The sequence below is a fragment of the Calliopsis andreniformis genome, chromosome 9 (assembly GCF_051401765.1).
Source record: "Calliopsis andreniformis isolate RMS-2024a chromosome 9, iyCalAndr_principal, whole genome shotgun sequence".
Classification (NCBI taxonomy): Eukaryota; Metazoa; Arthropoda; class Insecta; order Hymenoptera; family Andrenidae; genus Calliopsis; species Calliopsis andreniformis.
Window position 1 is genome coordinate 19,825,373 of NC_135070.1, and position 21,305 is coordinate 19,846,677.

A 21,305-nucleotide genomic window follows, 5' to 3' on the forward strand; every position below is an offset into this window, starting at 1 on the left:
TCCAGAGCAAGAAGGAACTCGGCACAGTGATAGCACGGAGCTTTAAAACTCGGCACCAAAATGTCAAAACAGGCAATTACACTGGTCACCCCCGCAAGTGGAAACTCGAGCCGCGTGTTTGAGAAGGACGTTGGGCACCACAGTCAATGAACATGTCTTCTGTATAGGACGTGAGGTCCGTTCACGATCGGCCGCTTAGAGAGCGTTGCCGTTATGGATCCCTGAAGTATCGAGGGAATCTGGTGTCGGCAGGTCGATCGTGAGGCGGTGGCGCTCCTCGGCATCGGTAGTCCGCTGGAAGGTTGCCGTGGCCCCTCGTATATCCTGGTAATCACAGTAATTTCTATGGCTGTTGGTCAGGGAAGAGGCAGCGCAAAGGAGGAGAGGTCGGTCGAGGACGCAGGACGTATCGCGGCGGATTGACGGCGACGCGACACGGAAGGAGGTCACAATTATGCGGAGGGACTCTGGAGGTGCAGCTCGCGGCGTGCAACAATTATAACTGAGCTTTTTCGTCCCCCACATAGGAGAAGAGCGCCTCTACGGAGGCGGATCCTCTCTCTCTTTCTTCGTTGTCCGTTCCTCTCCCTTCTCTAACCACTACAGCGCGTCTTTTAGCATACAGAGGTGTCCGGATACGTGAGTGCGTGCGAGCAGAGAGAGAGAGAGAGAGAGAGAGAGAGAGAGAGAGAGGAGGAGAGAGAGAATGCGTCCCGCGAGTGGCAGCGGCTGGGCCACGTCCCGCAGGAACACTCCACAAGTGTGTTTCCATCCTGGAAGGTGTTGCTGGTGGGGCAGAAGCAGCGCCCGCCCTCGCAACGGTCCTCCTCGTACAACCTCGCGATTGTCTAATCCTCGTGGCAACCCTAACGAACCCTCTCCGTCTCACTAGCCCCCTTTTTCTCTCCCCGTCTGCCACGGCCTCCCTCCATCGCGCGCAGGCCGCGCTCCCAACCAATTAAAACGCGCTGCGATCACGTGGTTCACCGCCGCGACCGCCGCAGCGTCTTCTTCATCGTCTTCCTTTGCTTCTTCTTCCTCTTCTTCTTCCTGCGCCTCGTCTTATTCCTCCTCCCTGTCTTACCCTCCCCCTTTGGCCCTTTGCTCTCCTCCTCGCTGTTGTTTTTACTCTCCACTCTCCACCCTCGTCGGTTCCCCTCTCACAAGCGGCCCTTTGTTTTTTTCTTCTTCCCCTCGATACTCGACGCGGGGTCACGCGTGGGAGGCGAATGGGCAGATAACGATGACTAGGTCCTGCGATATTAGCGTATCGTTACGGCCCGGGAAACAGGTTTCTCGATTTTACGGAGTCGGTGGTAATCTCGAAGGGGTTGCGCGCGCGCTGGTCTCGAGTACTCGCCACGACCGTTTTTCATATACGACGAGCGCGCGTTAATGGAATTCCTCGAGCCGAGTCGCCGCGGAAAGTAACCGCGGCAATCTCGTTAATGAGGTATCGTCTGTTTAAAGGGGCGAGTTAAGGAAACATGCGTTAAGAGTATCCTGTTCGCGGTGCGCGCGATTATTCATCACCGACGAAGCCCTGCAATTAAAATTCAATTATCGAATCGTCCTGGCGAGCGTTTGTCACTGTGCCCTCCCTACGTCACGCTCCTACGGTTAATTCAATTTGTTAGTGCTTAGAAAATAACTGGTTATGGCTTTCTGCAAGTTAAACAACGACTCATTTGTATATCTGGTCCTCTGGCCGGTTGAGTTATGGCTTCGATTAAAAACCAGGTGAGAAAGTTTGAGAAAAATCGCGGCAGCACGTACGCGAGATTAATGCGATAAAGTACCCTGGAGCGCAACGTAATAGCAGGATAGTGTGCAAGCGTCTATCCGTCGTGCTCGTATTTACGAGTTTTTAGGCTTCGATACGAGACACCGTGGCGATATTGCGTTCATAGCCTCGGGATCGGGCTCATTACAGCGTATGATGATTCTCGAGATAAAGACAGTTTCTAAGAAAGAGAGGAAACTCGAATGACGAGTGTTCGGGACAGTATCTAGTCAGACCTGAAACCCTAAACTTCTAAGTTAAGCCATTAGAGTCAGAGATGAATAGAAAGCGGTGTCTGAAGTACGTGTTACTTTATTAGAGGTCAGAGGTCCGTCTTGGAAATCGTTTCATAATAAATTTTATCGGAAAAAGTTTAATAATAGAACGAGGAACCCAACCAAGCAGATAATTCAAATGGAAAGCCGTTAGTTCGTTCAAACGGCATGACGCGCATTATAATACGACATTTAGCTATCGACCATTGACTTCACTTTCTACTCGTAGGCACGGCCAGAGATCGTCTGATCGTTCGCGATCGCTCCTTCGATTCGAGAATTCCTCGCGTTTACCGTCCTTCACGAACACTACCGTGCAGGAGCATTTTTCCTCCTCCTACGATTCGCCCAGGCGGTTTCCCTCCGTTTCAGCGTGAATTACTCGAACTAGCGTAGCCCAACGAGAAAAGAGAGGGGGGAGGGGGGGAATGAATGAACGAGACGGCGGACGAGAAGGCTTGGGTGAACGGATGATTGCCGGTGAATGGATTCGTATTCTCCCTCGGACGCATAATGCCAATGTGCTTCTTGCTCCTTCTTCTTGCGCGTCTCCCTTCGCCTGTAACTCGATACAGTGGGAACCGCGTGTGATCTCCATTCACCCATCGGCCAGAATGTTGAGGAAGGACCCAAAGGATTGCTTCGCTGACACCGAGGCTGCCCTGCCGACAAAGTCCTTACCGTCTCCCCGAGCGGATACTTCAAGGGATTCGACGCTCTTTAAACTTAGCCCGCAGTCGATTGTCCGCAGTTTTATTTTACGCCTTCCACGAGGACGATACCGACCACCCTTCTGTTCCTTTTCAGAGACATCGGACTTCACGTGGATCACCGACGCCCCCTCCTCTTCGGGTAATTTTATACTTCCGCAGGGCAATGTTTACTGGGAGTCCCAGACATAATGAGCCTTCATTTCCAAAATTCCTTCCTAACCACGGCTGGTCACAGAAGCCTCTGCATAGTTCTCTAGGTGGCTTAATCATACTGTAGAACTAGTTCAAATGGAATCCGGTGTTAGTTTAGTCTCGGGCGAACTCTTAGCTCCAGTCTAGTGCTAAACCGAGTTCCTATTAATACTGTAAATTTCATGGGACCTGGGTAACTCGACAAGTGGCAATAAATAAATTAGCCCGTGAATATCTACAAAGGAATCGCATTCGAAAGAGTCAGAGTCTCACGCAAAGTGATCGCTGTATATTCAGACGAATGGAACCAGATCCCGCCTGAGCCCGAAATCTTTCAATCCTCCCTAATAACAGGCTACAAATCGGCAAGAAACGCGAGGCTACGGTCAGTTCTCTACACGGGGCTACCAAATGATTGATAAGTCCATAAAGTATTCCGCGAGTCGTTCTGTTCCACCCATAGTCCTCGGCTCGGCGTTGTCGATGCTGGCGTAGAGCTGTTGATGCCTAGGGAACATGCGCAGGGGTTAAGGACGTGTGCGTGCCACGGTTTTTTGGCCGCGGGTGACGCGGTGACGAGATGATGACCGACCTCGAAGTCGGAATCATCGTGATTACCCCGCCCGCGTAACCCGTAATGCGGACCCAACCTCCGGAGCAACTGCCACCGTTGCCATGCACTCTTTCGTCCCTTTTCCTCCTTCTCTTGATCTCATACTGATCCTTGTCAATGGGATGCGAGCATCTATCCCTGAGGTGTTCGATAGCTTGTGCTATTAACTCAATAGGAATTGATCACCCTCATTTTTTGCTACTCTATATACTATTGAGTGCTGGGAAGAGTGAAATGGGTACAGTGCATGAATAAATTAATTGGAATACGATTAGCAGCCAGTCAACATGTGTTTCGTTCTTGCAGCAAGAAGAGGCTGTGTACGCCTGAATCCACATAAGGGTGTCCCGTCCTTCCGATGTATTTTACGTCCCTCGATGTCCCCTAAAGGCTTTTTTGGCCGTTCTTGGCAAAACTAATGTTTCCCTTTCCGTTTGGCGAAAAAGGGGGCTTCGACGCGTCCCGGAAGCATGGCTAACGCGTAAATTTCCCTTCGATCAGTGACGGCTGCTTCCATGATTGGAATCGCGACAAGAGATTGCTGGGGAGTCGAAGGGTTTTGGAGCGAGGCACGCGAGCTGGACACTCGGCGAGTCGATTAGCCTGGACTCGCAGCAACGAGAGGCTTGCCCGCCCTTGGGAACGCGCGAGAGTTTTAATTGTAGGCCACCATAGGGGGAGGCTATTATTCTTTCTCTCGTCGGTAACGCGCGGCGATCCGCTTCTCCTTAGACTCGAAGAAAAGAGAAGAGCAATGAGAAACGGAGAAAGATATAATAACAGAGCGCTGGGCCGGCTCTCGCGTTCGAAAACAACGGCCATCCGTTCTTTTCGTTCGTCCGTCCATCCGTCTGGCAGTTTCATATCCGAGAGAACGCACGAGTCTCCAGCGGCACAATTTTTCATTGTACATCTTTGTGCTCACGCCGATACGCCTCTTCCCGTCTACCTCATGCCCTCCTCGGGTTCCGTCATTCATCATCCCTTAACGCGATCGGCGTTTACTTCATCTTGGAAAAACTCGTTGGCGTCACCTGGCCGGATATCGACGCGTTAATCGACCTACCTCTGAAAAGGGAACGCTCGGGTACCACTGATGCGACCCTCGAGCTTTTCGATCAATCGCGCCCTTAATTAGACTGACATAACTCACTCTTTAAATGCCAATCTTCTGATGGAAGTGACGTTATAATTAATACGGTGGAGTAAACACTGATTGGGTTGCGGAGATTTTCATTTTATACTGCTGAAAATTGTAGATAATGGAATAATAGAAAATGGAACCACCAGTGGAACCAATATGAATCTCAAAACTGACCATAGATGTGAACACATGGGTGGATGCAGAACATTTCACTGTTCAGAGATGTGAACCAAAATGGCGGAGACTCTTGATGCCCACATAGCATCGAGCTTCGCAGAGGTGGGCTAAGGTGCGGGCAAAAGGTGATACATTCCCCATAGCAGGCTCGTGGTAGGATAATGCGAAGCGAGTGGGGTACACAAACTGATACGTGGGTGTGAAGTAAAATGGTGGCCATGCAGTGGGCATGCTGTTCATGGTACACCTCAGTAGAAAACAACACGCATGTATACCAATATTCGTACTGATCAAATTTTCCTTTGCAGATAAAAATCTCCAAGGAAGAGAAAAATATCATTAAAGATAACAGTTTTCATAAAAAAGAAACACAACGCGATATTTAACGCACTCTGGCTTCTCATTGAACTTGAAAATCGGTTTCTCCTTTTGTGGGTGGACTCGTCCACGACGCGTCTCTACGTGTGCTCGCGTATGAATGTACTCGCATTTTGACCGGGCGTGTAGGGGGCCAGGGACGGCCGCGGCTGAGGCCCAAACCCGGTAATTAAATAGCTGAACCCTGCAATTAGGGCCACTAAATCGTGGCAGACCCTGGACCTGGGCAGCGAAGGGCCCGCCAGACACAAAAAACAACGTTGAAACGTTGCTTAAGCCAGCGCGAGCGAGTCTCGCACACGGATGTACCCACTGAGGGTCTGAGACGTGGACGTCGCGGGGGTGGTTGGTAATATGTGGGAACCTAATCGAGAAAGAAATGTTCTTCTGCCTAGATGCGGTCTACGAGCATCTACCCTGACAGGCCGCCCCGTTCGCACGCCCCTTCTTCTGTCGATTGCGAGAGGATAGTCCTTCGCGTGCGCAGTGCTGGAAAGCAGAATCTTTTCGGCCACTCGACGTATCTACTGAAGACAGTAGAAGGGGATTTCCCCCGTTTGATGTCGGACGAAGTTCGAACAGTACGGGCACTTGAGAATTCACCGAGAATTTCCTGCTTTCGACCAGCGGTGCTATCTATAGAAGCAGGAACGAAGATAATGGTAACAAACCGTCTTCCTTCCTGTTACAGAACGCCAGGGCGAGTACTCTTCCCGAGCGCGTTAAGTCCCGTGAATGCATCGTGATTTCCGTGTATGCAAAAGCCGAGCGTGCACACGCACCAACAGCTCTCGCGGGTTAGATGGATGACCGAGCATCACGCTCTCCCCGTCGTATTAAAATATCAGGGAGTCACCCCACCCTCGTGCCGCGAGCTTACCCCACGGTTCTCCTGCCGCCTCGTTGGTATTAAATCAACCACCCACCAGCCCTCGGGTTATCTCCCGAGCCTATCTGTGGACCGGCTGAGATATCGCCGAGTCTCCCCGCTTTCGAGCAAGACTCTTTGCATTTGTAGTAAATCTACGGGCCCTCTCTCTTTCCTTCCGCACGATTGCTGAAAGAAAAACAGGAAAGCAGAGAATCCTGTTCCAGGAACCCTGCGTTTTGAGGAAAAGTTATCGCGAGTGCAGGGATATTCCCTCTGCGTTGACAACGATCAAGAAAATATACTGTGCAGTGAAGACGGCGATGAAATATAGATTAGCAGGTGCAAAGATCCCTTTTCGAGAGACCTGGAGTCCCGGAGCGAGCAGACAATTTAATTTTCTAATTATCGTGACGCCCGGACGATGGGGAAGGTATGCCATCGTTATCTCGATGCAACATCTACGTACGCTGGCCCTTTACGCGTATATAAAGGCTAATGGATCCCGTGATCCGTCTCGGCTCTCTCTCCAAGACTCAATCTCGACTAATATCCAAGTTATAAGTCGATGCTGTCGGTCCACCCGGACGCTTTCGCTTACGGAGCGAGCGGCCAAGAATGACGATGAGATGGAGGATGCCTGCGTACTGCACTGCGGTAAATTAATTGATTACTCCGCGTACCCACGTACAACTTGCCGAGGAAGATCGGGGCTGTCGACCAAGGATTCCGAGAAGAGCGGAAGAAGCCGTGGGAGAACGCTAATATCTGAAACGCTTGGAGAACTAAATTGCGATTAACATTCTTAATTATTTGCAGCCCTTTTTATTCAGTGCCGTGTATATTTAGTAACATGGCAATAAAAGTGCAGTAGAACGTCGATTGAATCTTGAACTACATTTAATATCTAGTAATCAACTGAAGGTAATGAGATTAGCCTTGAAGAGGATCTGAGATTTATATTAAGCTCATTAAGCAAGGTTCTACTACACGAAAGATGCTAATATTGAAGAAGAAGTAAAGGATTAACTCAGCGTTTCCTAAAGTCACTTTGCACTTTGTTGGTCTTGCAGCTCTGCCAGCATAGGACCACTGGCGCGAAGTTACAAGGACGAAGAGCGCCACGAGAACGGAAAGATGACTTGTCACGTATCGGACAGTCACCGAGTCGAAAGGAACAACTGATCCCCCGCTGAGAGGGCGCACGCTGCGAAAGATCACCTCCCGGCCGAACACACCTTCGCGGCATTGTCGGACCGCGGGTGGCTTCGATCTTTACAAATAGGCTGCTAATGCAACAGGATGTATGATCATGTAGGCGCTAAGTGGAAAGCGAGAAGTAAACTCGACTGTCGATCGCCGATAGCCAGGCCTGGCCGATCGATGCCAGTGAATTCACACCCCCTGGGACGAGATGTCGATGATATCTGGATTACATTAACGCCAGCGTAAACTTGCGTTATCTCAGACGCCGCACTGCCGGGCAAGAAGTTCGTAGTCACCATTCATTTTCACAACTACAATTTAAATGATACCAGCGCAAAAGCTTCATGTCAGTAATATATTCCCGGCATTTCCAAGAGAAAGCCACGACAAAGTAAAAGCGTTCGTGCGACGATAATCCAGCACAGTGGCAGGTGGTTTCCGAGAAATCGGTATAAAATGTGCGCGCAACGCGTGTGTCGTGGCGCGCATTCACGCGAGAGCGGCGGGCATGCGAGGAGGGAAAATTGCAAATCGACGAACGAGGGGAGATTTACGGATCGCGTTTATGCAAACAATAATGCGGCCCGGCTGCGTATAACCGGCCCGTGAAGGAAGGGTATCCCGAGAGTCGACCGGCGAAGGATATCGACGTACAAGAATTGGCGCTGTTAAAGCTCGAACGCCGAGGTTAGGTCGTTCCCTCAATGATTCACCGGATAATGGAGACGAATGCGGCCATAACTCCTCGTCTCCGTGCAACGCGTGTACTCAAACGCCGCGCGTCGCTCCTTGCTTGTTGGACCCGATACCGTTCGCCTGCTTCGGCTTTAATGCTCCTCCGCGTAATCTTCTTCCATCTTTAAGATTTCTTATTTTCGTGGGGAACGAGGGCCGATCAGGGATCGCCGTTTGGTTGCGCGAAATGGAACAGTCGAGGGATGGTAAATTAGAAGGGCGATGGAGCGAAGAATTTGCAACGCTGGATTCTTCGTAACAGCGATAATAAGACTTGAAATGAACGGAAAATTGTAAAGTTGCCGTTTCGCTACGTGTACCCAGTTCGACGTTCCCTTTCCACTCGAGGCCGAGTAATTACCGCGCGCTCGCGCTCGTTCCTCGGTGTAATAACGAGTTTCGCCCGAGACACCCGCTATTCGCGAGTAAATACTATAATAACATGACTAATGGCGCGTTATGAATTACAAACCGGATAATGAATAAAGTATATATGCTCGTTTGCGCTTTTTTCCCTCTTTCCCTCTCCTTTTTCGTCCGCTTCGATATGGTACCTGTTGCCCCGTTATTGGCCTCCATTATGTGCACGTGGTTGCGCGTACTCGCGGGAACGGAGAGAAAGTTGCGCGGAAAAAAGGAGCGGCGATGAACGAGGGGAGATTTTCGTGGAATCGTTGTCGAAGGTCTACCAGAGTTGCGGAGCGTATCACATCCCCGCGAATCGGCCACGTTCCCCAGGATAATCGCGCGCAATTTCTCGCCTCTTTGCTTTGGAGCGGTTTCACACCTTGGCCGTCCCCTCTCCTTCCGTCTGGAGTGTTCTCCTCGGCCAGCCGCAAACCTCATCGAGGTTCGAGGTAAAAGGTTAACTTGATAACCACGCGGTAACCGCGGCCTAACCGCCGGCGAGTCCAGAGGGCTGAGTGCATCGCGAGTCGAACGCGAGCCAACACGTACGAGCAACTACCGTAAGAGCCCTCTCCTCCTGCCAGCTCCGTCGTGTTTTCCCTTCGCTACTTAGAGACCCGTGATTGCGGTCGCAACGAGTTACCATGCCACTTTAAACGGCTGCATACTTCTCTCGGTAATCGCCCAGTCTCCCACTGAACAATTCGCGGCACGAGATATCACTTAGCTGGGCCAGGTGCAACCTGCACCGATGCTGGACTCTGTTGGATACATTGTGATACTAGGTAAGAATAGCATTGTCTTTTAACGTTAACTTGTAGCGTGTATTAGGGTCGTTTGGTTGGAAGCTTGTAGCTTCAAGTGCATCAGATAAATTCGATAATAGAGAATGGTAGGATTTTCTTCGTCGACGTAGTGGACTTTTTCGAGAGGGTAGAAAGAGTCGCAGGACACCAGGATATCCCGATTCCCTTGGACAAGTGAGACGCTGCGCGTTCGACGAACCCCGTAATAACTCCCATAATTCTTCGGTCTTCCTCTGCCCCGCGGTTTCGCCTCGGCCCTTTGCCTCGCCGCGAAACACTTTATCGATTTAACATCTCGCTACATTCCACGAGCGTGGCCGCGATGAATTATCGGCCCCGTATAAAATGCTTTATTTGTCATCCCGATAATAACCGGGGAGCTGGCCAAGCCGCGTAACGTGATCCAAGATCGTACTACCTTCTTGCGCGCAGCCTGTCCGATGAATAGGCGAGAACAACCACGAGACCGAGCTTAGACTGCAAGGACCATTTAACAATGCGCATACGAATACACGCGGTTTAAATTCATTTGCAAGCAGACGCAAGATTTATCGCTAAAACGCTTCTCTGCGAAAGGGATTGTACTTGTTGGACTTAAAATAGTATATAAAATTTGTCATCAAAACTGTTCTTCAGGTCTGAGTTTCATGGTCAGTCGATTAATCGAGACTCTACTATAAAATGTGCAGCTGTAAATGAGAGCCTGTGGAGAAAGCACGCTGTAGCCGATTTTCGGTTCGATCCATGGTTCGTGGTTACACGACAAATATCGATAGAAGCTCGCCCCTCGGCACGGAACGTAAAACGAAGAATCCAATCGAGAGAGAAAGGCGGAGGACCGATTGGCCGCGTCATTTTGTATCATTTTCCCGCCACACGCGGTCCGCTGATAAATCATCCACTTCGGTGGCTCGATGGTAGTTTATGTATTGCCCTCCCTGTGGAACGCTTGCTCGTGGCCGATCGCCGTTCGAGAGCTGTCAATAGATTCTCTGTCGGTAATTCGAGGATAAATTTCCCTCGTTGTGGCCGCGCCGCGTTATTATTTCGCGCGGTGAATTTCAACGGACACACGCGTGCGTGAACGCGATTCTATCGCTTGGTTATTAACCTCACCGTTTCTGTTGGCTGTCAATTTTCGTTTATCTACAATATCCAGGAATTTCCTTTCGGCCCCTTCTTTCTGCCAATTCCTCTCGCGTTATCATCTCTGGGCTCAAGGGCAAAGAATTACAATAGACCGTCAACGTTATTTATTTCATGTTCATGTGTAATTAATTTATTAATTTTTCATTTACTTTAATGTATTATAATTTATAGACGTTCATTAGATCCGCCAAAGCCACGTTGGGTGGTCTACGATAAGCGATCTGAACGATTCTTAAAAACGCAACAACGAGCTCGCTTTCTGGCGGCTTTCCCTGACCGGATCAGTCGGCTTCCTTGATCGTCGATCGGGAAACCATTTCTACGCATAGAGACCGGTCTGTTAATCTCAATAATGCTCGCATTGAGCGGATGTACGGGCTCATAAATCGGTACCCCCCGCACGACATCCCCCTTCCTTCCAGAGAACTCATTCCCCCTCGATTCGAGCACCACCAAATACGAAAATCCCTGACGATAACACGGAAACTACAGAAACTATGCACCGTGTAATATGAATGTGTAGGTGTAATATACTATTCTGGTTACCTGAAGATCTACAGCAGTAGATTCTGCTACTCAAGTTCTACATAGCTCATATTTCCCCTTTCCGTTTTGTTCAGTAATATATTCATATAGAATCAAGTCCATATCACGTTATATGAGTACCATGTACGAATAATAGATAAAGTGCAGAGGGGAACAACGCATGGTAAGGGGTTCTACTTGTAGACAATACCTGTTCTACGGTATCACTGACAAGTAATAGCGTCAGGGAAGTAGATTTCAACCACGACACGAATTTCGCGTCTCGGCCGCCTCGCAAAAATCGTTTGGATATTGTCGGGGTTAAAGATCCAGGCGAAGACAATGGAGAAAGGTGTGCAGGAGATCGTTGATCTCTCGCAACACCTTGCGCGTACACGCTGCGCCGTCTTCCTGGTACGAAAGAAGACGCAGCATGATCTCTTGGCCTCCTCGAAAGGAAAGAAACGAGGGAGAGTCAAAGGAGGGAGAGGGAGGGAATAATATTCAACGGATGTCCGCGGCAGGATCACGTGATCGTGGCTTTATGGTTGGTGAGTAACAGCGAGTAATTACGTACAATGGAGTCAAGCGTAGAAGTTGATTATCGACGTATCTTGATCGTGTTCATTCTGACATTGTGGGAAATTCCATGGCTGGTCTGCCGCGCGATTAATATTGATGTTTACTCTCATTACAGAATTTTATTCGCGTACACCTCTGTTGATTATTCTGCCGATCGTGGCAGTAGCGCGCGCCCGTGATAATTATCGCGTTAGATACAAGAGCGTGCACAGTGTTTAGGGTGAGAGTTGCGCGGCACTTTCAAAGATCTTAAGCAAATCGGAGGATCATTATCATTAGCGCTAATGTAATATGTATCGATAACGTGCATGCACGTCGAATATTTGTTGTTTGCTCGCCGATGTCGAAAGCTGGGCGCGCCACTATTGCAAGTATGTCAGGAGTCTAATAGATAGAATCGATTGGACGCAACCTACGACTGGTCCTACGCAATCGGTTAAACTCACGATGCATCTCTAGTAGTGCAACACAACATTGATATCTATCAAAGTGATACTAAGCTGTACAAATATTACATACAAACAGTACGAATCGGAGATCAGTGATACGCAAATCGCGTGGCCTGTGAGCCGCACGACACCAGAGATATGACCAAGATCGACTGTTGATACTCGAGAACCAGTGACGATAAACACGATTCGACGCGTAGATCGCAGCCATTTGCTCGAATGGAAAAAAAATAGCTTGGAAAGACCTCCTCTCGATTTTATACGTCCTAGCAAATTTATGACGACGGGGAAAGAGAAACGAAAGAAACAGCGACGCCAGGAAGAGACGCTCTAGGGGAATCGGCTCCAACGAGACGGGACCAAGATATATCGATACATAAACATCGATATCGACCGCGCAAATGACGGTATACGTGGGCGCGTTCGCGCAGTTTCCCCCGATACGTGTACGTAGGTGGATTCTGCACGATATCCGCTCGAATGCATGCTTGGATGTCGCTGAACGACCATCCGCGCTGGATCCCGCACTCTCTTTCGCGCGATCGACCGCCTGGCTGCCCTGTAATCGCGATTCGCGCACTGCTAATAATTATTGTGCTCGGTCTGTCATCAGCGGCGACATCTATATATGCGAGCGCAGCTTCGTCGGGGCTGACTCGTCGACGACGGCAAGGAAAAGGGAGCCAACAGAAATAACTCGCACAGTGAATAGAAGGAAGGGCGTTCGTGGAACGGGCTTGCACGGCCGACCTCATCAGGGCCATATTGTGGGATCGTTTTATAATCAGTGCGGTCTCGTTAGGGGCTCTCCTCTTTCCAGCCAGAACAGGGGAAGATCCGCGAGATCGGGCCAATTAGGCCCAAAAAACGCCACTGTGTTTTGGGGAAAGGTGGCTCGGCTGCTCTTGTGTGAAACACATTCTGAACGTCTTCACACTGTTATGAGGTCAATTCGTGCACAAAATTAGTGTAAATTATATTTTTATGTAAAAATTTAGGTCTTAAACTTGCGTGATTCTACGAAGCAAATTTTCAAGAACTTCTCAGCCAGAAGATTAATTGCAGGAAGAACGCGACGACGAGAACGATTAAAGAACGAAGGTTCGTGAAAGTAACTCGGGGAAGCGTTAATGAGGCCGCGCGGGATTTTCGTTAGAAGGTGTATTTACCAAAGGGGACTATTACAGAAATTAATCCAGGCGAGGTTAAGTGGTCGGCGTCTGGAAAGCGGCGAACTCCGCGCTGCGTGTATCGTATTATGGTCGGTGATTTAGTCGACGCGTTAGCAGCTGGTAATATCTCCGCGACGGGCCTCGCGTATCTCACCGTCATCTTTACATCTCGCGTATTTCCATACAAGAGTGGCGGCATTTGAATATCCCCGTGTCCTCCCCACACCCACTCCCCTTTCGCGCCCTCGTCCTGCTCGAAACCAGACGGGCCTGCACGCCCGAGCGAATTACATAGCCGACATCGGACCGTGGCGATCTGATATCTCCTCTTGAACGATGTAACGCTGCTGCGCGAGGCGCAGTGACTGGCGAAAATATAACAATTTTGACAGCGCGTCTAATTAATCTGCTGTCGAATCCCCTACTCACGGAGACTCCTTGTTCTTTCCTCCAATGATGTGTTTGTAAATATTTCTGACGCATTTGCAAGCTGGTCAGGACTTAATCTTTTGTTGCAACCTATGGCAGGGCTGAATCAAGTGGCTACACGGGGCATATGATGGACTTCCCCTACTATACGCGAAGGTTGGGCTTAATAATAACATATTTATATGAAAGTTAAATCTGATGCGACCTTGGGAATGCAATTAATTTTGTCGAGACTATAGCGGGGTGTCGGCAATAAACGCTCAGTGACAGAATCGCTTCCAGCCCAGCGAGCATTTTCTATGGGAACGATCGCGTTACGGGATCACAGATAGCCGGAACATGGTCGTGGGTAAAGCCCCCGAGCTATCATGCACAAATTCAATCGCGTTACTTCCAGCAGAAGCGTTCCTAGAGACATGAACGTAGTCGGTCATCAGGAAAATCAGTTCATCAGAGGATGATTCTCTACTGTTTCGTTTGACACCTCATAACCACACCATTCTTAGAAAGATACACTATGATTCATGGCTGCTGAACGGTGATTTAAACAGCAACACTGTTTCCAACGTGGGATCATGTGTATGTCGCAAGAGGATTAACCAGTCGACCGACAAATCACTCTCGAAAGGAAGATTGAAGCAGCGCCTTAAGGACTACGGAAAATGAGCAAAAACTTGATCGAATCCTTCCCATTATTGCCACGTAACGGGCCTCGCTTCACGACAGCCGCCTATTTCCTCTCGATCCACTGACTAATTACCGTCGGCGGTAATGAGAAAAGGTAGTCCCTTTCCTATCGCCTTTTTCAGTTCCCCTGTCGCTTCCCTTTTCAGAGGGCAACCCGATAAGTCCACCAGCCCATTATCTCGCTCGCTAAAGCGAAGACTCGCCGAGGAATAAGGGAACCCCCTGCCACAAGAATACAGTCTTGCACGGAACAACGATAGCTAATTGAAACGTCAATTTTTGCCCTCTCTCGCGGACGATAAAACGTGCAAATTGTTCGAGTCATTAATGACGAATGACTCTAGCCGATCGTTGACCGGTAATCGTTATTAATCGGTCGGCAATTGCCACGACATGACTGATGCGTTTTTCGTGCATTTTCTTTGCTCCCCGATCGATTCTGGTGGCTGGTACTGTGTGCCCCGCGTTCTCCCGTCGTTTTTCTCTCGTTCCGCCGTTTCTCTTCCTTCACTCGCCGCGGAGCCGGAGATGGACCGGTCGAGATAACGCCGTGAGGCCGGTAACTGCGGTAATTGTCGGTGATTAGAGGAGTCATAATTACCGGTCCACGTATAACGTTACCGAGTCCATTCATTCTCCGCTCGATTCCTCGCTGCCTTTTCCCTCTCGCCCCCTCCTCTCTCTGTCGACCTCGTGCCCGCCGAGATTCGTCGATTTTTCGCGAGATACACGTTCTATGCGACGGCTCTAACATCTTTCGCTTCGAGTCCCCCCGAAGTCCCTCTAGGATCCCAGATTAATAGACATCGGGCACGTTTCGAGAGAGAAGGATCGTCTGTCGCTCAAAGACGCATCGCTGGATGACTGCTCGAACGGCAGAAATGTTGCACAGTCCATGTTCAACGTTCCCACGTGCAGATTGGAAGAACAATTAAAAGACGGTTTAATAACACCTCGTCGAAGTTGCCTATTATGGTGCACGCGAGATCGCCGTGGACCCGACGGCCGAAAACTCTTCCCCTCGGAGAGTCTAGCGCAAGATTTTTAAGTGACGAGGGTGCTCAGTCATATATCTCCCTGGCGTAGCCGGAGTTTCGACGTTTCGAACGGCCCACGAAATTATACGTCAGACTTTTCGCTGCTCAAACGCTTGCACGAGTCTCGGGCCTTGTCTCACATCAGACTACAAAGTTTGCGACCGACGTGGAAGTTGGAGACGCAGTTACAAAATTTGTGTTTCACGAAACTCTTTTCATTTTTCCCCTAGTTATAGCTATAGGGGAAACCACTGAATAATAACACACTTTGCATACCAACGACCTAAAACGTAGGAACAAATTTGGTAGTCAAAATGGAGAAGCATTCTCTTCACCCTTTCACTCCAAACTCGTTCGCATTTAACTGTAACAGTGGCATATCTCTTGTCTCATAAATTGCCTCCACTAATCAGGGATGCATACAAATTGATCTAACGTCTAAAAGTGAGGAGTAGGACACGCATAATTAACGTCCTAATAAAACATAAAAATGAAAGTTCTGGCTCGGTTCGTGGCTGGCGTGTATCGAAGTGCGTGTCGACGAAAAGATCCGCGTCAAGATATGTCAGGGGCCATCATGTATTTTAATGCCCAGCTCATAATTAGCCTGGTAACAAGTTACTTTTCTTTGAACAGAGGATAGGGCCGAGGATCGACTCAACACCTACCGTGGAAAACTGCAATTACCCTCAGTAACCGTTGGAATATCGTGCCGTGCGCATCGTGCGGCCGTGTGTCAATGATACCGCTCAATTTCCCCGATAATTAGAAGCGATACGCCAAAGTACACGCCGGTTGCATACTCGCGAAATACTCGACCCAATTAGGCATCGATCTTCCCGATAGATATGCCTGCCCATTAACTCTATCATAGCTTCTATAACCGCGTAAGATGTTCCTAGGATAAACCAGCCGTTTTAACGGTTCAATTACCCATCGTATAGATGCGCGTTATCAATCATTCGTTGTGTCACTGTGTGAAGACTAATCCGTGCTCCTAGCTCAGCTTCCCAGACACGGCGGGAGAGTAAGGCGCCACAAAACGCCGAGAAAAGAAAGCAAGACGAAAATGTAGCGGATAAAGACGTAATGGGAGACCGACGAAAAGTGGTTGCGGGCAATCATAACCGTACGAAGGGCGCTCGGAGTGATATCGTGCAATTTCCTCGATAATTAGATACGATAGAGGCGCGAGAGAGAGAACGTGCCGAGCCTGGTTGATGCGAGCACTACGAACGGGATGTAATATTGTGATGCGCGAGCAAAAGGAGTTCTTCAGTCATCTAGCTGGTGAATTGCACGAGCCATGGCTGTTAGCAGTTGGCTGCATCAGCCGCGTTGCTATCGCCGATGGTCACCTGATAAGCATGTCAGATAACCCTGGTGGGAGGCAGCTGTTTCGCTCGATCTTAGTTCACCCTTAAAAACCCTCTAACTACAGCTGCCGTTTGTGGTTCTCTGACGATTCTCAACCCATTCAAGATGCTTAACTCTTAGTGGATGGAAGAAGGGTGTTTTAATGACTTTGTGTTTTGCCAAAACTACGATATTTGTAGTAGGTACAGTACTGTTTCGATACAAGCTCGCAGCTTGGAACCAATTAAAAGCTTCGAAAATGTAACAAACTTGACTCCGAGGTTACTTTCCATACCAGAAACTTGTATTTCACTTCTAGTAGTTGGTGACTAGGTAAAGTGAAAGACTAGCTCGAAGAAGGCAAGCGCATCATCGAGTCACTATTGTATTTTAATCTTTTATTGCAACTCGACTGCTCTTCGTAAAATTGTATGCGTGAAACCGTATCGAAACGAGGATGTTTCAACGATTCACCGTGGCAAGATAAGAGCCTGTGCCGTTAATAGCGTCGTTTAAGCGAACCTGCCCGGAGGTCGTCGCTGGTAGACAGCGAAAGAAGAGAATGGCGAGAGAGGCACATCCTGACATCGCTGGTACATGCAAGATCGGTTCAGGAGGCAGGGAGATAGCGCAGGGGACGAAGAGCGGAAAGAAGCGGAAAAAGGAACGAGACGACGCGGCCACGGAGGAGGTAAAAAGCGAAAGGCGCGAGAAGGGGAAACATTATCCTCCCACGCAGAGCTTGGGACGGACCTCGAAATTCCGCAGATAAAATCGGCGGTTCGCTCGACCGGCCAATATATTCATAATGGCTGCCCTCTTGGCTCTATTTCCAGTTCGATCTACGCGCGTCTCGACTCACGATAACGATATTTGAAAATTGGAATCTGACAGGGAGAGCCTCAATAGTACCATTCTCTAGCCTACCTTAATTTTTCATCTGCAAGAGAAGAATCGTGCAGGCTGGGCTATTAAAATTCAAGTATCGTTCGTTCATCTGTCGATCGATAACATACCACGAGTGAAGGGGTGTTAATGAACGAGGCGTTAATTAGGGATCGTCGCGTTTCCGCGCGGAAGGCGGCCCCGAGCGTCGCGGAGACCTTTCGCGGCCGAAAGGAAAACGGGATCAGATAGCAGCGCGGCCGTTTAGTATGCAGCGATGCATTCATATCAATCGGTGCATGCATATGCAACGAACGCGCTGCCCCGCGCCGCGCCGTCCACGCTTTGCCGGCGCGGGCTCGCGGCGGGCGCGACGAGGAAAGGTAGAGAAAAATACCGACGCATAAATTTCGTGCGCGTAGGCATGCGTGACCGCGTGGGGATCGTTAATTGCCAGCTTTCGATCAATCAAAAGTCGCCCGCGAGTCGACCCGTGAAATCGAGGTCGCCGACGCTGTTCACGATCGGCTCACGGAACATTTTTCGGGGCGACTTCGGCCCACGGTATGCTGCGCCGTGGATCCGAAGCGAAATGTCGAATGCACGCGATCGCAAACTGCGACATCCTGCGTCGCTCGCGGCCGCAATTATGTCGTAAGTATTTCCGCGAAATGTTGCGTGCGGGACTATTTTCCAGCGCGTTCTCTGATAGGATTTCTTGGATTGACGCTGTGAAATGCGCATAAAATATCCCTGCTGAATATTTCATGTGAGTGAATCAGCTCGGTGACCGATTTGGAAAACTTGGGGGCATCTAGTTTTCTGGCTGAGAACGAAATGAAAAATGTGTTGCAAGTCGTGTCCAAAATTTGGACTCATGTAAAGTTGTGGATGAACTAGTTCGACCTTATTTGGGAAAGACCGTGGTATAAACTTCCTGGAAGCAGTGCATTTCTGAGATAGCGAAATTTTGCGGGAGTTCTCCGTGCTTATTCGACGGACCGTGCTATATCATTCGTACAGGGCATGAATATTCACGAAGGCTTGAACGTACGAATAAATATGTAGCGGCGTTTTGCATAGTTGAATCCCGAACGGCAGCGTCAGTCGGAGATGTGATGAACGAGGACCGAATTGGCTAATTGGTGTGACGAAAAACTAATTACGGGGGGTGAGGACTGAAAGCTTTACGATATTGCAGTATGGTAAATACTATGTGAGCTAAATTAATTTGAATCTAATTTAATCTCACGTCTATATTGAAGTATACCGCGCCTGAAACTTCGGCGAAGATGCTAATAAGACTTTTGGTCCTTTTTTGTACAAGGAGAACTACTAAAAGGCGTACACTACTAATTAAGCTGCGTATGATACTAATGAAACTCGTTACAAGACTAAAATGATAATTTAGATGCAAGTATACGTCAACAAGAATAATGACTACGACTTGGATATTGTCTGAGGCACTGCCCTTTCATTCTCTTAATCGATTAGTCGATGAAAAAATCTGTCTTTCGTGACCAGTGATCCATGACATAGAATAGATATGTAGCTTAAAAGGCATACCGATACCAGTGCGTCATCGGACTCCTAATACTTCGAACCTTGGTGGTCAGCCAAAACTAGACGATGTCTTAATTCCACTTACCGGCTGAAACAAGAAAAAGATGTAATTATAAGTATCTCTCTCAGGAACAATAATTCATAATAAAATTCCTAATCGCAGAGAAAAGAAAACAACTCGGACAGATATTCTGCGCCTACATTATATTTGCATTACCAGGTTGAGCACTTGTAGTCAAACACACGCAGGACCAGTCATAGATCTCATTCGACCGATACTACTGATTAAGTTGATATGTCTGTGCCAGTAGTGCAGAATATCCTACGATCGTATACCCTGGAGACATAGCACAGTAATCAAAGAGTCAGACTACTTGTTAATGTGACCAACTCTACTACTCTACCAACTGTATCAGCACCTGCAATTATCAAATAAAACCGTAATTCACTCCTTCTGCCAGAGCTTTCTTTCCCTCCAACATAACATTTCCGTACTAGCTCTACATTTCGCGAAAAGTGCGAACGCTGGCCGACAAATCAAGGCAGCAAGGGTTCGAGCGGAGCTCTGCGGTGGTATTTTTCGAAGCTCGATTCCCGAGCAAAGTGTAGCCGAAAGCTCGTCGAGGGTCGAGCGGAATGGAAGGGCGGAATGTATCGGTGGTTCAGGCGGTGGGGTCGCGGCGGGGTGAAGGGATGCACGGTGCGCGTGTACGCGTACGTGCACGTACACGCGAGAGGGTAGGTGCGCGTAAAGTGTACACAGGCGCGGTACGACGCGGCTGGTAAGAGGAAGACGTGATCGATGCCCGTGGGATGCGAGGGCGTTCCTGGTGCGGGAGGCGCACGAGACAAATGGACGTCGCGCGTCTCCCGACCACGCCTTCCCGCGGCAGAAGAAACTCCGTTGCGTGTACCCTTGCCTTTGCCTCGGTTCACGATGCCCTCTTCTCCAGCTCCACCGTCTCCTCTTGTTACCCCGCTTCGGGGGTGGAAGCGAACTGCGCCAGAACTGGTCCTTGCACAGGTCAATTTTTGGCCGCCGCTGCGATTCGGTGTTCCTCTGGGGACAGAGAAACGTTGACTCTGGGTATGAGATTTTCGCGCAAATCTACAGTCCTGAGAGCTGAATCTAAATTCTTGAGTCTTTGTGTTCGGACACTTTTAATTGTATTATGCATATGGTATAATCGGTCGAACATGGAGATCAAAATCTGAAGCAGCAGGTCTATCCTCAATGGCGAGAGGTTGAAGGATAGAGACTTCCCTTTACGTTTTAAAGAGCAGCACTTCTAGACGAGTGTCTGCCTATTGAAGAGAGCTCAGGGCAGAGGGTTGGTGAAGGGTTTTCACGGTAAATGATTTTTGCGACCCTTCAGAGCCCATTACCGAGAAGATGGATAGAATAGGCACTTGTGAATCGAAAATCTCCGTCTCTTTGCGACAGATATTACACTTGTGAGGAATATAGTGAAATCGTGGAAGCAGTAAGGATGACACGTTTCAGTAATGAGAGTAGCAAGTGGAGGAACACATTCTGTACAGTTTGGGATCTTGGCAGAGCAAGAATTTTGAATTATGAATAAAAAAGATCCTATAAACTTAATAGCGTATCAGTAGAGTAGTATTCAAGTAGTATCAATCAATTATAAGTCATCCGCGTGTCTAACAACAAACAGACCAATACTACTTACTAACAAGACTATAAGAAGCAACGTTTCTGAGGCAAAACATGACAAGCCCAGCTCTTCCAGCTTTTTCATGCTAGAAATAATATTCCAGAAGACTACCGAGCGTATTTCAAGTAGCTCCCCACATTCTCATCTACTACACGCCCAAGATGTAACGAGGAGAGCAGTGACATAAAGTGCTATAGCAGTCACGCGATGAAAAATATATATTACTCTTGCTTGGACGACAATAATTCTGTCTTTGATGACAATAGCATGTGGCAAATAGGTAAAACATCGCGGATATATCATGCGACGAACGCTATTCGCGATGTGATTTTCTAAACATAGTCCTGCACGGGCATGGCCTGTTATTTCGACGCGATGTTTTCGCGATTTTTCTTTTATCAGGGTAAGAGCGACAAGAGGCACACGCACGTTGCGACTATAAATAATGCGAGCCGGCTTGCGAAGACGGGGAAAAATGGAGACGAGGAAGGAGGCAC